Genomic DNA, 16,917 nt, shown 5'->3' with positions numbered 1-16,917 from the left:
GATAAATTGCTTCCGTGAAGAAGACTTTCCCGCAAATCCCAGCCCAGGAGAAGGCTACACAGTTATGTCCACTGGTCAGGCAGGTGTCCTGATCAGTTAGGGAGCTGGGATCCTGGTTCTGCTGGCCCACCTACCAATGAGGCCACGCACAGCCCCTGTGCTGGGCACCATGAGCTGCAGACTTGGCCATGACCACCAGAGGGCTCTGAGGCCCGCCCCGCCTCAGACCTGCCCCCTCCACGAAGGGCGCTCCATGCATGGACCGGCCCCCAGCAGCCCTCCTTGGACCAGGGAGCTCAGAGGGGCTACCTAGGTCTGTGGCTCTGTTGGGCCTGGCTTCTTTCTCTGCTTGCAGAGATCTGCTAAGCGTACAGGTGACCCACTGACTTTGCCAGACTGTGACTCTGAGCAGATAGGTCCAGCCCACAGGAGTGCAGATAAGGGGGGAGGAAAAAAATCCCTGTGAAACACTTGTGAAGTTCACAGTCCAGAAGCATAGGCACACTAAAACACAGTCCTAATAGTAGCACTATAGAATGTTTTCCCTCTCCAACACCTCACCAGCACATTATTAAAGGCCTATTTAGTGAAGTTCCTTTTACCAAGTACAGCATGTCTAGCTATCAAGATGGAGTTATAAGGCATTACAAAAAGGAAACAAAACACCCCCCCCCCACACACAATTTGAAGAGACAGAGTATGTATCACATCCAGACATAGCAGGGACATTGAATTACCAGACTGGGAATATAAAACAGTTATGAGTTATATAGGAAGGGCTCTACTGGATAAAGTAGACAATGCAAGAATAGAAGGACAATGTAAGCAGAAAGATGGAAATCCTAAGAAAGAACCAAAAGAAATGCTAGAGGTAAATAAAAAAACAAACATAAACAAACCCCAGAAAGGATATCTTTGATGAGATCATTAGTAGATTTGACATGGCTGAAGAAAAACTCTCTGAGCTAGAGGATATATTAAGAGAATAGCTGAAAACCAAAAAGGAAAGAGAACAGTGGCTGAAGCAGAATGTAGTTTCTAAGGACTATGGGACAACTGTAAAAGTGTAACGTACACAAAATGAAGATACCCATTGGAATACCTAGTGGGAAAGAGAAGAAAAGGAGAAAGGAACAGAAAACAATGTTTGAAACAATAATGACTGAGAATTTCTTCCAAATAATATCAGACATGAAACCACAGATCCAGGAAGGTTAACACCAAGGAAGATAAATACCAACAGGCTACACCTAAGTGTACCCTTCTCAAGTTACAGAAAATAAAAGATGGAGCAAAAATAGAAAACAAAGCCAGAGGTAAAACACACCTTACCTAAAGAGAGGCGAAGATAATTGCACATGACTTCTCAGAACCATGATACCATGATGACAATGGAGTGGAATATTTAAGGTATTGAGAGAGAAAAAAAATGCCAACTCATAATACTGCACCCTGCAAATATTTTATTAAAAAGTGAAGGAGAAATAAAAACTTAGACAAACCAAAATTAAGGGAATTTCTTGCAAAAAGACTTGCCTTACAAGAAATGTTAAAAGAAATTCATTAGAAGGAAGGAATATAACACAGATCAGAAACACAGAACTACATTAAAAAAAAGAAAAACATCAAAGAGAGGAAGTGAAGATAAAATAAAACCTTTTCTTATTTTTAACTAATCTGACTAACAGTTTGTTAAAAAATAATAGTAGTTTTGTATTCAGTTATGTATGCTTATGCATATGCCATATATACATATATATTCTTACAATATTGTTGCAAAAGATATATATATAGATAGATAGATAGATACATATATATATATATATAGGTAGATATATATATATGCATACCCACACACATATACAATTAACATCATCCTTAATGGAGAGAAACTCAAAGCTCTCACTAAGATCAGGTAAAAGGCAAGCATGTTCCATCTCACCACACCTTTTCTACATTATACTGGAAATTTTGTTAATGTAATGTGGCAGGAAAAGAAAAAGGTATACAAATTGGAAGGAAGAAATAATTTTTCTCTTTCTCTCTTTCTTTTTTTCTTTGTTTCAAGTGGCACAGTCATTTATGTAGAACATTGAAAAAAAATTAGCTAACTCCTGAACCCAATAAGTGATTACAACAAGGGTGTAGAATACACAGTTAATACACAAAAGTCAATGCTTTCCTATGTCCCAACAATGAATATATGGAATTTGAAACTAGAAACACAGTAGTATCTCCATTACCATCCAAAGAAAAATGAAATACTTAGAAATATCAAAATATATACAAGATCCATATGAGGAAAACTGTAAAATTTTGGTAAGTGATATCAAATGGAAGCTAACTAAATGAACTGATATTCCTTATTAGTTGATAGGAACACTTAATATTATCAAGGTGTCAATTATACCCAACTTGATCTATGTATTCAGTACAATCCCAATCAAAACCCCAGCATGTTATTCTATGAATACTGATAAAATTATTCTAAAGTTTACACATAGAGGCAAAAGAGCCAGAAGACCCAACACAATACTGAAGGTGAAAAATAAAGTTGGAGGACTGATGTTACCTGATTTCAAGGCTTACTGTAAAGATTCAGTAATCAATACAGGGTATATTGGTAAAAAAATAATAATAATATTAATAATGGAATAGAATTTAGATCCCAGAAACAGACCCTCATGAATACAGTCAACTGATCTTTGATCAAAGTGCAAAGGCAATATACTGCAGCAAAGATAGTTTCTTTAGCAAATTGTGCTGGAACAACTGAACATATATAGCACCCCCCCTGCCAGCAACCCCTACCAAAAAAAAATCAATAAAATATGGACATGGAGCTTATATCCTTCACAAAAATTATCTCAAAATGGTTTATAGACTTAAATGTGGAATGCAAATCTATGAAACTCCTATGACATTGGAGAAAATCTGGATGACTTTGGATATGGCGATTCCTTTTGAGATACAATATCAAGCACAAGATCCATTAAAATAAATGATAAATTTAAAACTTGGGCTCTGAAAAAAAAAAAAACAATATCAAGAGAATGCGAAGACAAATCACAGGTTGGGAGGAAATTCCTGCAAAAGACACATCTGATAGAAGACTTATCCAAAATATAAAAATAACTCTTAAAACTCAAATGAAACAAGATGGGATTGGGAGGGAGACAAACCATAAATGACTCTTAATCTCACAAAACAAACTGGGGGTTGCTGGGGGGAGGTGGGATTGGGAGAGGGGGAGGGGGCTATGGACATTGGGGAGGGGAGGCGAACCATAAGAGACTATGGACTCTGAAAAACTACCTGAGGGTTTTGAAGGGTCAGGGGTGGGAGGTTGGGGGAACAGGTGGTGGGTAATAGGGAGGGAACGTTTTGCATGGAGCACTGGGTATTGTGCAAAAACAATGAATACTGTTACACTGAAAAAAATAAATGGGAAAAAAAAAAACTCAATAGTAAGAAAATAAGCTGACTAACAAATGGGACCAGTGACCTTAAATACACCTATCAAAGAAGATACATAGATGGAATATGCATAAGAAAATATGCTTCACATCATATGTCATCAGGGTAATGTAACTAAAACAATGAGATCATACAACACACCTATTAGAACGGCCAAAATTTGGAATAGTGACAATTACTGACAAGGATGTAGAACAACAGAACTCTCATTCATTGCTGAGTGTGGAGGCAGTATGACAGAGCCACTTTGGGAAAGAGTCTGGTGTTTTCTTACAAAATTATGTATGCTTATCATCGGATCCAGTAATTGTGCTCCTTGGTATTTACCTAAAGGAGTTGAATCACATGTCCACATAAAAACTTGCATGCTGAAATTTACAGTCGCTTTATGCGTAACCACCAAACTTTGAAAGCAACCAAGGTGTCCTGCATTTTGAAGGGGTAAACAAACTGCTGCAACCAGATAATGGAGTATTACTCAGCACTAAATATAATGATCTATCAGGCCATGAAAAGACATGGTGGAACTTAGGTGCATATTACTAAGTGAAAAGCCAACCTGAGAAAGCAACATACTATATGATCCAAGTATATGATATCTAGAAAATTCAGAATTAGGGATATGATAAAAAGATCAGTGATTGCCAGTGAGGGTATGGGAGAAGGGACGAATAGACAGATCACAGAGGATTTTTAGGGCAGTGAAAACACCCTATAGGATATTGTAAGGACGAATATATGTCATTCTTCATTTGTCTAAACCCATTGTATGTACAACATTGAGAGTGAAACTTTAGGCGAACTTTGGACTTTGTGTGATTATAAGGTGTCAATATAGGTTCATCTTTGGTAAGAAGAGAAAACGTACTGTTTTGGTGAGTGATGTTGATAATGGGGGGCTTATGTATGTTGGAGGGTAGAGAGTATATGAATAAAATCTCTATATTCCTCTGAATTTTATCATGAAACTAAAATTACTCTAAAGAAATAAAACCTTATAAAAAAGCTAATTACATGGGGAAAGGGTTGAGCCTGCCTTCACACTTCTCCACAGCTAGAAGAAAACACACTAATATTTACAAAGTTTTGAGAGCAAATGTGGCTCAAGATTTATACCCAACAAAACTGATACACTGATGTAAAAGCACTGAACTAAGTCCTTACACATTATCTCATTTAGTCTTAAGAAGAAACCCATGAGAAAGACATTATTATGATTCCTGTTTTAGAAATAGGGAAGTCTGAGGTTCACTTGTAGGATTGAGTGAGTCAGGAATCTAATTAAATCACTTGTAGGATTGAGTGAGTCAGGAATCTAATCTCAGTAGTATGACTTCAAATGCCTTTATATTTAATTCTCTCATTTAATTATTGTAATAATTTTGTGGCTTCCCATCCCCAGATTTAAAAACACAACTTAAGTATTAAAAGAAAAAATAATTTTTCCAAAGATATTACAGTGCTAGGATTCAATTCAGGCCTATATAATTCCATCAATCATGGGCTTTACTCTGTGCCGAGCTTTAGTATTGTGTACATGTGTGTGTATGTGTTTGTTGGTTTAATTATTAATTTCATTTTTTTAAGAATTTATTTATCTATTTGACAGAGATCACAAGTATGCAGAGAAGCAGGCAGAGAGAGATGGGGGAGGGCAGGCTCAGTGCTGAGCAGAGAGTCTGATGTGGGGCTCAAGCCAGGACCCTGAGATCATGACCTGAGCCAAAGGCAGAGGCTTAACCTACTGAGCCATCCAGGCACCCCTAATTATTAATTTAATCTGATTCTCTCTATTGTCATCCCCTCTTCACCTTTTCTTGGAAAACATGCTATACAGAGAAGTCTGAATTCCTAAGACTTTCACTTCATCCAATTTAAGGATCTAGTAAATATGCCCTTGGCAATTTTTATTCAAGATCAGAACTGAACTTGGTGACTACAGAGCTTACTATTGTAGATGGGCTTCAGAAGCCAAAGAAATTGGAAAAGGGCAGAAAGCAGTGAGATCCTCACAATATAACTAAATATTATTGTTCTAATTAATTTCTTAGCCTGGAAACAAATTTTTCCTGAGGAAAATGAAACATGACAAAATAGGTATAAGCTCTGCCTGTTCTGATAGTTCCTGCCTTGTCTTTTTTTCTCCTGGTTTCTTTTTTTTTCTTTTCCTTCCTCCTCCTCCTCTTCCTCCTCCTTCTTCTTCTTCTTTCTTCATTGTCGTCGTCGTCTTCTTTAAGACTGTCAAATTGCTTCAGAGATAAGCAGAAGAATGAATATAGGTTTTATTTTAGTGTTACATACCAACATATATTTTCATAATTTATGTCCTGATTTTATTCTACTGTGTTATGAACTCACAGTCTGAGGTAGTAGGCTGTGACAGAAACTTTACCATGCTTTGAACTGAGTTTTTAGTTTCTTATATGGAATCGTACATATGCCCTGTAATAATCATAGAATTGTGGACAAAAAAAATTCATAGATGCTCCTCTGAAAATTTAAAAACATAATATTTTTAAAGTTCTTTAAGCAGAATAGTAAATTTGATATTATCAAGTGATAGATCCAAAATGTAGATAATCCCAAACCACAAATGAGCCAAATAGTAATTTATAACCAGTTTAAGGACATTTTAATTTTGTTTGGCAATACTAGTAGTGTGTGTGTGTGTGTGTGTGTGCACTAATTATAATATTTTTAGTTAATCGTGAAATTGATCTGATTTCCTAGAATACAAAATGTTGCGTGGTTGATTCAGGGAGTCAACAGGTCTAGGATTTTAGCTTTATAAGTATATCTGTCTCTGTGTAAGGAACACTTAAATAGCAATTAAACTTGAATTTGTTCACTTCATGCCTAGGGTGGGCTAACAAAATCATTTTATGAAGTGGCCATTTGAAAGGATATTGAATTTGGATATTTTTTGTGCAATATTGAGTAATATTATTGATTAGAATACCATTTGTAACTACTGTGGCCACATTTCCTAAGGGAGGAAATCTGTTGCAGTTAAATAGCTTAATGTCTTAAAGGAGCATATAAGAGAGGGACTCAACATAATACAATTTCAAAAACGGGCTTTTCCCCAACTGTGAGTGGACTGAGGAAAGTAATTCATACCAGAATAGACTGATAGGCTCCAACTGCTTTAGTAGAGTCTTTTTGACATAGACTGATTTGCTTGTATGCCTCCAATAGTTCTGTGCTCCTGTAAAGTCTATTTTTTATTCTCTGCCAAATAAAGACATTTTATGCTGACTTCAGAGACTACACACACACACACACACACACACACACAAACACACACACAAATGTGAGACATTTAATGTATCCATTAAAGTTATGGTTTTACTTACTTCATAATTCTCTGTATCTGCTAGGTTGTACAAAGAGTACCAGCCTATTTAATTAATTAATTTACTTTTATTTATTTATTAAAAGATTTATTTATTTATTTGAGAGAAAGAAGGAACCCATATGAGGGAGGGTGAGTTAGGGAGCAGGGGCAAAGAGAGAGAATCTCAATCAGAACCCCCTTTTCTCTCACTGGTGTTACTTGTCTGTCAGCCATCATCAGTCATGACTTGTATCCAGAACATATAAAGCTCCATCTCCGTTTGGGATTTCTGTATGGATTGAAGGCCTTCCAACTGCATTAGGAAGGGCAATTTGGTTAGTCAATCTTCAGATTTCAGTGTTGTTCTTATCCAAAAACATCTTCACAGAAATATCCAGAATATGGTCTGTCCAAACAGTTGGGCACACAATGGCCCAGTTAAGTAGACACACCAAATGAATGATGACACCAAATCTTTTGCATGTTTTAAATTTGGGTTGTTTATCTTTTTATTATTGATTGGTACCAGTTTTACATGGTCTGGATAAAAGTCTTAATCATAAAGTCCTATATATACATATCTCAACTGAAATATATGACTTCTTTTTAAATTCTCTAATGATGTTTATTTAGAGCAAAAGTTTTATATTTTCATGAACTTTTTTTTGAAGAGTTGTGTGACAGTTAGTGCTTTTGCATTCTAAGCTAAAGATTGACTTTTTAGTGAGTGAATGAGAGAGAGCACAAGTGGGGGAGAAGCAGATTGAGAAAATCTTCAAACCAACTCCCAACTGAGTGTGGGGCCCATCACAGGGCTTCAGCTCATGATCCATGAAGTCACCACCTGAGCTGAAGCCAAGAGTCAGACACTCAGCTGACTGAGTCACCCAGGCATCCCTGAAATTAATTGTGTATATGGTATAAGATAGAGGAATTGAGGTTGATTTTTTTTAAAGTATATGTTTATCCAGTTGTGTGAAAGATTTCCCTCTTTTAAACTACATTAATATTGTTGCTTAAAATCTCTCTCTCTATATATATCCCAATTTCTGGATTCTTTAATTTTTACATTAATCTGTTTCTCTCTCTTTATGCCAATAGAACACTATCTTGATTAATCTGCCTTTATAGGAAGTTTTAAATTCTTATAGATAAGTCTTTCACTGTTGACTATTTTCAAGATTAATGTTTTTTAAAAAAGATTATTCATTTATTTGAGAGAGATAGAGAACGTAAATAGGAGGAGGAACAGCAGAAGAGAACTCCCATTGAGTAAGGAGCCCAACAGAGGACTCAGTCCTCTGTCTCATGAGATCATGACCCAAGCAGAAGCCAAGATTTGGAGGCTTAAGCAACTGAATCACCCAGATGCTACATTTTCAATATTGTATTAGCTATTCAAAAGTCTTTTGAACTTCCATAAAATTTGAGAATTAGCTGTTAATTTTCTAACAAACAAATAACCTCTCCTTTGGTTTTAATTATGATTGCATTGGACCTATAGATCAATTAAGGAGGTTAGAATTGATCTGTCATAGTCTTGATTCTTTCAAACCATGAACATGGTGTATCTTTACCTTTATGTAGTTCTTATTTAATTTTTCCTAGAACACATAGTTTGTTTGTTTGTTTTTTTCAATTTTAGTATAGCTAACATATAGTATTATATTAGTTTCTGGTGTACAATACAGTGAATTAACATTTTTCAAATATTTATTTATTCATTTTAGACAGGCAGAGACAGAGAGCAAGGGGGAGAATCTGAAGCAGACTCCACACTGCTCGGTCTTTTTTTAAGATTTATTTTTTTATTTTTTTTTATTTGACAGAGAGAGATCACAAGTAGGCAGAGAGGCAGGCAGAGAGAGTGGGAGGGAAGCAGGCTCTCTGACGAGCAGAGTGCCCGATGCGGGACTCAATCCCAGGACCCCGAGATCATGACCTGAGCCGAAGACAGCAGCTTAAACCACTAAGCAACTCAGGCACCCCTGCTCGGTCTTTTTTAAAAATTGCTTTTTTGTGCAAAATATTTTCAATTTGTTGTAGTCCCCATAGTTTATTTTTCCTTTTGTTTCCCTTGCCCTAACAGACATATCTAGAAAAATATTGCTACAGCTGATGTCAGGGAAATATTGCCTTTACTCTCTTTTAGTATTTTTATGGTTAAATGTGTCACATTTGGGTCCTTCATGCATTTTGAATTTTTTTGTGTGTGCATGGCACAAGAAAGTAGTCCAGTTTCATTCTTCTGCATGTTGCTGTCCAATTTTATTGACACCATTTGTTGAAGAGACTATGTTTTTCCCATTACATATTATTTCCTCCCATGTTGAAGATTAATTGACCATATAATTGTGGTTCTATTTCTTGGCATTCTATTCTGTTCCAATGATCTATGTGTCTATTTCAGTGCAAGTACCATACTGGTTTTGAATACTACAGCTTTGCCATATAACTGGAAAGCTGAGATTGTGTTAGGTCCAGAATTATTCTTCTTTTTAAAGATTGCTTAGGCTACTTGGGATCTTTTTGTCCCCATACAAATTTTAGTATTGTTTGTTTTAGTTCTTTTCAAAGTGTTGCTGGCATTTTGACATGGATTGCATTAAAAATGTAGATTGCTTTGGGTAGTATAGACATTTTGACAATATTTCTTCTTTCAATCCATGAGCATGGAATATTTTTTTAAATTTATTTATTTTTATTTGTTTATTTAAAGCATAACAGTGTTCATTGTTTTGGCAACACACCCAGTGCTCCATGCAGTACGTGCCCTCCCTATTACCCACCACCTGGTTCCTCAACCTCCCACCCCCCCCCACCCCCCCGCCGCCCCTTCATAACCCTCTGGTTGTTTTTCAGAGTCCATAGTCTCTCATGGTTCATCTCCCCTTCCAGTTTCCCTCAACTCCCTCTCCTCTCCATCTCCCCATGTCCTCCATGCTATGTGTTATGCTCCACAAATAAGTGAGACCATATGATACTTGACTCTCTCTGCTTGACTTATTTCGCTCAGCATAATTTCTTCCAGTCCCGTCCATGTTGCTACAATAGTTGGGTATTCGTCCTTTCTGATGGAGGCATAATACTCCATTGTGTATATGAACCACATCTTCCTTATCCATTCATCCATTGAAGGGCATCTTGGTTCTTTCCACAGTTTGGCGACCGTAGCCATTGCTGCAATAAACATTGGGGTACAGATGGCCCTTCTTTTCACTACATCTGTATCTTTGGGGTAAATACCCAGCAGTGCAATTGCAGGGTCATAGGGAAGCTCTATTTTTAATTTCTTCAGGAATCTCCACACTGTTCTCCAAAGTGGCTGCACTAACTTGCATTCCCACCAACAGTGGAAGAGGGTTCCCCTTTCTCCACATCCTCTCCAACACACGTTGTTTCCTGTCTTGCTAATTTTGGCCATTCCAACTGGTGTAAGGTGGTATCTCAATGTGGTTTTAATTTGAATCTCCCTGATGGCTAGTGATGATGAACATTTTTTCATGTGCCTGATAGCCATTGTATGTCTTCGTTGGAGAAGTGTCTGTTCATATCTTCTGCCCATTTTTTGATATGATTATCTGTTTTGTGTGTGTTGAGTTTGAGATGTTCTTTATAGATCCTGGATATCAACCTTTTGTCTGTACTGTCATTTGCAAATATCTTCTCCCATTCCATGGGTTGCCTTTTTGTTTTGTTGACTGTTTCCTTTGCTATGTAGAAGCTTTTGATCTTGATGAAGTCCCAAAAGTTCATTTTTGCTTTTGTTTCCTTGGCCTTTGGAGACATATCTTGAAAGAAGTTGCTGTGGCTGATATCGAAGAGGTTACTGCCTATGTTCTCCTCTAGGATTCTGATAGATTCCTGTCTCACGTTGAGGTCTTTTATCCATTTCGAGTTTATCTTTGTGTACGGTGTAAGAGAATGGTCGAGTTTCATTCTTCTACATATCGCTGTCCAGTTTTCCCAGCACCATTTATTGAAGAGACTGTCTTTTTTCCATTGAATATTTTTTCCTGTTTTGTCGAAGATTATTTGACCATAGAGTTGAGGGTCCATATCTGGGCTCTCCACTCTGTTCCACTGGTCTATGTGTCTGTTTTTATGCCAGTACCACGCTGTCTTGGTGATCACAGCTTTGTAGTAAAGCTTGAAATCGGGTAACGTGATGCCGCCAGTTTTGTTTTTGTTTTTCAACATTTCCTTAGCAATTCGGGGTCTCTTCTGGCTCCATACAAATTTTAGGAATATTTGCTCCAGCTCTTTGAAAAATATTGGTGGAATTTTGATCGGAATGGCATTAAAAGTATAGATTGCTCTAGGCAGTATAGACATTTTAACAATGTTTATTCTTCCAATCCAAGAGCATGGAACAGTCTTCCATCTTTTTGTGTCTTCTTCAATTTCTTTCATGAGTGTTCTGTAGTTCCTCGAGTATAGGTCCTTTACTTCTTTGGTTAGGTTTATGCCCAGGTATCTTATGGTACTTGGTGCTATAGTAAATAGAATCGATTCTCTAATTTCCCTTTCTGTATTTTCATTGTTGGTGTATAAGAAAGCCACTGATTTCTGTACATTGACTTTGTATCCTGCCACGTTACTGAATTGCTGTATGAGTTCTAGTAGTTTGGGGGTGGAGTCTTTGGGGTTTTCCATATAAAGAATCATGTCATCTGCGAAGAGAGAGAGTTTGACTTCTTCCTTGCCAATTTGGATACCTTTTATTTCTCTTTGTTGTCTGATTGCCGTTGCTAGAACTTCTAATACTATGTTGAACAAGAGTGGTGAGAGTGGGCATCCTTGTCGTGTTCCTGATCTCAACGGGAAGGCTGCAAGCTTTTTCCCATTGAAGATGATATTTGCTGTGGGTCTTTCATAGATCGATTTTATGAAGTTCAGGAATGTTCCCTCTATCCCTATACTTTGAAGCGTTTTCATCAGGAACGGATGCTGGATTTTGTCAAATGCTTTTTCTGCATCAATTGAGAGGACCATGTGGTTCTTCTCTCTTCTCTTATTGATCTGTTCTATCACACTGATTGATTTGCGAATGTTGAACCAACCTTGCAACCCAGGGGTGAATCCCACCTGGTCATGGTGGATAATGTTTTTAATGTGCTGCGGGATCCTGTTTGCTAGGATTTTGTTGAGAATCTTTGCATCCATATTTATCGGTGATATTGGTCTGAAATTCTCCTTTTTGGTAGGGTCTTTGCCTGGTTTGGGGATCAGGGTAATGCTGGCTTCATAAAAAGAGTCTGGAAGTTTTCCTTCTGCTTCAATTTTTTGGAACAGCTTCAGAATAATTGGTGTTATTTCTTCTTTGAAAATTTGGTAGAATTCGCCAGGGAATCTGTCAGGTCCTGGGCTCTTGTTTTTGGGAGGTTTCTGATCACTGCTTCTATCTCGTTACTAGATATCAGTCTATTCAGGTTGTCAATTTCTTCCTGGTTCAATTTTGGGAGTATGTAGTTTTCCAGGAATGCATCCATTTCATCTAGGTTGCTTAGCATATTGGCATATAACTGTTGGTAATAATTTCTGATGATTGCTTCTACTTCCTTGGTGTTCTTTGTGATCTCTCCCTTTTCATTCATAATTTTATTAATTTGGGCTTTCTGTCTTTTCTTTTGGATTAGTGTGGCCAATGGTTTATCGATCTTATTGATTCTTTCAAAAAACCAGCTTCTAGTTTCATTGATACGTTCTACTGTATCTCTGGTTTCTACCTCATTGATCTCTGCTCTAATCTTGATTATTTCCATTCTTGCATGTGGAGTTTGTTTGATTTGCTGTTGATTCTACAATTCTTTAAGGTGTAGAGACAGCTGGTGTATTCTGGATTTTTCAATGTTTTTGAGGGAGGCTTGGATGGCTATGTATTCCCCCCTTAGAACCGCCTTTGCTGTATCCCATAGGTTTTGGACTGAAGTGTCTTCATTCTCATTGGTTTCCATGAATTGTTTAAGTTCGTCTTTGATCTCCTGGTTGATCCAAGCATTCTTAAGCAAGGTGGTCTTTAGCTTCCAGGTGTTTGAGTTCCTTCTGAACTTTTCCTTGTGATTGAGTTCCAGTTTCAAAGCATTGTGATCAGAGAATATGCAGGGAATAATGTCAGTCTTTTGGTATCGGTTGAGTCCTGCTTTGTGACCCAGTATGTGCTGTATTCTGGAGAAGGTTCTATGTGCACTTGAGAAGAATGAGTATTCTGTTGTTTTAGGGTGGAATGTTCTGTATATGTCTGTGAGGTCCATCTGGTCCAATGTTTCATTGTCAATGCTCTTATTTCTTTATTAATTTTCTTCTTTGATGAACTGTCTATTTCTGAGAGAGGCGTATTAAGATCTACTACTATTACTGTATTCATATCAATATGACTCTTTATCTGCATTAATAGTTTTCTTAAGTAATTGGGTGCTCCCATATTGGGGGCATAGATATTCACAATTGTTAGATCATCTTGGCGGATAGTCCCTTTAAGAATTGTGTAGTGTCCTTCTGTATCTCTCACCACAGTCTTTAGTTTAAAAGCTATTTTTTCTGATATGAGAATCACTACCCCGGCCTTCTTTTGAGGCCCATTGGCATGAAAGATGCTTCTCCATCCCTTCACTTTCCGTCTGGGTGTATCTTTACGTCAAAATGGATCTCTTGTCAACAACATATGGATGGGCCTGCGTTTTATCCAATCTGCAACCTTGTGTCATTTTATGGGGCGCATTTAGGCCATTCACATTGAGAGTGCTTATTGAGAGATCGGTTTTTATTGACATCGTGTTGCCTTTGAAGTCTTTCTGTCTGTAGATTGTTTCTATGTTTCTGTTCAATGATATTCTTAGGATTTTTTCTCTTTTATAGGACCCCCCCTTAATATTTCCTGCAGTGTCAGCTTGGTGGTTGCATAGTCTTTTAAGCCTTGCCGGTCTTGGAAACTCTTTATCTCTCCATCCATTTTAAATGTCAGTCTTGCTGGATAGAGTATTCTTGGTTGCATGTTCTTCTCATTTAGTACTCTGAATATATTTTGCCAGCCCTTCCTGGCTTTCCAGGTCTCTGTGGAAAGGTCTGACGTTATTCTAATGGGCTTTCCGCTGTATGTAAGGAGCTTCTTTGTCCTAGCTGCTTTTAAGAGGGTCTGCCGTGAAACATAATTCCTCATTTTAAGTATAAGGTGTCGTGAGGACTTTTGAGAATCTAAAATCTTGGGAGGAAATCTCTCTGCCTCTACTACATGAACATTGTTTCCATTCATGAGATTGGGAAAATTTTCATAGACAACTTCTTCCACTATATCTTCTAGACTTCTTTCTTTTTCCTCCCCTTCAGGGATTCCAATAATTCTGACGTTGGAACGTTTCATGGCATCGTTTATTTCCCTGATTCTGTTTCCGTGGCTTCTGAGCTGTTTGTTTCAGGCTTCCTCCTGATCCTTTCTCTCTAACTGTTTGTCCTCCAGATCACCAATTCTATCTTCTGTCTCAGTTACCCTAGCTTTTAGAGAATTTAGATTAGATTGGAACTCATTGAGAGCATTTTGAACATCATCCCTGGTGGCTTTCAGTTCTGCCCTAACATTGTGAACATCATCCCTGGTGGCTTTCAGTTCTGCCCTAATCAATTCTGTTTGGTCATCCATGGCTTTCTCCAACCTAGCTATTGCCTGGATAATTGTTAGTCTGAATTCCTTTTCTGACATATTGTCTATGTCGACAGCCATTAGCTCTGTTGCAGGAGGCCCATCCTCTGTATTTTTCTTCTGTTGGGTATTCCTCCTCCTAGTCATTTTGGTAAGAGATGACTGAACACATGCAGCTGGAGTTATCGATTGTGGTGCAGTCAATGTGCACCCTGCAACGCTTCTGTGCAATCAGGGTTCCCCACCCAAATGAGAGGAAAAAAAGAAAAGAAAAAGAAATAGAGAAGAAGAAAGAAAAAAAAGGGGAAAGAAAAAAGGAAAAAAAGAGAGAGAGAGAGAGATAGGAAAAAAAGGGAAGATAAAAGAGAAGGCTCAGCCCAAATGGGTCACAAGGTAAGATTTGTGAAGTATACAAACAAAGACCGACAAACAAAAAGACTGATAAAAGTGTATGACAAGAGAAAAAAATATATATATATAAGCAAAAAAAAAAGGGGGGGGGAGAACCTCATCAGAAAGAACCCCAAGTATAAGATTTTTATATTATCAGGACAAATAAAAATTCACAGAAACACTGACAGAGGTAAAATTGGGAGAGTGGTTATAAATTCTCAGTGTGGGTGTGGAAGGTTGTTTTGATTCTTCCTGAATGTATCTTGATGTTTTTGTTAAGGGACTCCACTTTCCTAAGTTACAGGGGGTTTAGAAACTGGTTTGCCTATAGGGGTAGCATTGATTAGGGAATGGGGATTACCTTGAAGTTTAACTCTATATGTATAGTAGAAAATAAAAATTAAAAAAGAATAAACTAGACTAAACTAAGTCAAAATTAAAAAAGAATTAAAGAATAGAAAAGGAAAAGAAAAACACGGGTGTATGTATCAATAAGTTCAGTTTAGAAGGTTATTAAAGAATTTGATGTACTGGACATCTCAGTGTGATGGTAAATAGGTTAAAAAATTATCTGTATGTATAAAAAAAAAGAACCAGAATATTGGTAAAGAGTTAAAAATAAAAGTTTTATTTATGAAGTAGTGGTGGTTGTTCTCTTGTAGTCTTTTTTTTATTTTTTTCTTCCTTCCTGGTTCGTTTTCTGGGGGAGGGTCCTGCCATGTGGGTTTTCAGACAATGATGTTTCCTGAGTTAGGTTCTCCCGCTCCCCTCAAGGGGGTGGCCTCTGAGGAAACTTTTTTTTTTCAGGCTTTTGTTCTCTGGGGATTTTTATGTTCTTTCATCTGTTTTCTCTCGCCTTGAGAGCTTTTGATGGTTTTTGGAGGTTTAGAGGAGAGCAAACTGCACCCCGCACTCCCTCTCAGAGAGAAGCCTCAGAATGTTCTGCAAGAGCTGCTGGCAGAGTGGGTTCTGAGTCACTGTCCCTGGGGATGCAGGAACTCCTCGTTGTACCCAAAACCAGGGCAGCGGTGGCTGTCTAGGCAGCTCCAGACCGCCAGAGAGTTTCTGAGCAGAGATCGCACACTGAGATTTTCCCACTGTCCCGGACTGGGAATGTCTGGCTTTTCCAGGATGCCAGAGCTCCAGGCTAGTGCCTATGAGCACCTTTCCCAAGGGAGGGTGTGGGATGCGTGTGTTTTGGGATTCCCGTCTGGCCAGGTTCCCAGCCTCTCACGGGAGCCAGACCCCAGTCGTTCTCAGGTGCGCTGGTGGGTCAGGTGCACTGGCCGCTCAGGGACGGAGACCTGATTTCTCCGCCACACTCTCTCTGGCTCAGCGCCAGGGGAGGCTGTCCTAGGCCCGGGGACTTAGGTCCCTGACCCTAACCACCCAGGTTCCCACTATTTCCCCCCGCGATCCTTTGCTCTTTGTTTTTTGAGTGCTTTCAACCAGACTCCAAGTTAATGCTGGTCCCCAGACGCAGGGCACTCTCGTATTGGGGTATTACTTTCCAATCAGTCACCTCTGGTGGCTCCCTCCACCTTTTGTTTATCTTCCGATATCAGTCCGATGCTCCCAGTCGGCTTTACCTGCCACTGGCATCTTCTGCTCCTGTAGAGATCCAGACGTGTATAATTCTGATCTCAGGCTGATTTCATGGGTGGTCGGAGTTCTTTGGTAGGTAATCAGCTCACTTTAAGGTACAGGTTGAAAAGGTGCCTCCTCCTACTTCCCCGCCATCTTGACTCCCCTCTACTTTTAATTTCTTAAGGAATCTCCACACTGTTTTCCAAAGAGGCTGCACCAACTTCCTTTCCCACCAACACTGTAAAAGGGTTCCCTGTACTCCACATCCTCTCCACCACACATTGTTTTCTGTCTAGTTAATTTTGGCCACTCTAACTGGTGTAAGGTGGTATATCAATGTGGTTTTGATTTTAATCTCCCTGATAGCTAATGATGATAAACACTTTTTTCATGTGTCTGTTACCCATTTGTCTATCTTCATTGGAGAAGTGTCTCTTCATGTCTTCTGCCCATTTTTTGACATGATTATCTGTTTTGTGTGTGTCGA

The sequence above is a fragment of the Meles meles genome, chromosome 3, assembly GCF_922984935.1.
Source record: "Meles meles chromosome 3, mMelMel3.1 paternal haplotype, whole genome shotgun sequence".
NCBI lineage: Eukaryota > Metazoa > Chordata > Mammalia > Carnivora > Mustelidae > Meles > Meles meles.
The sequence above is the reverse complement of the archived record's forward strand: the minus strand, read 5'-3'. Positions refer to the sequence as shown.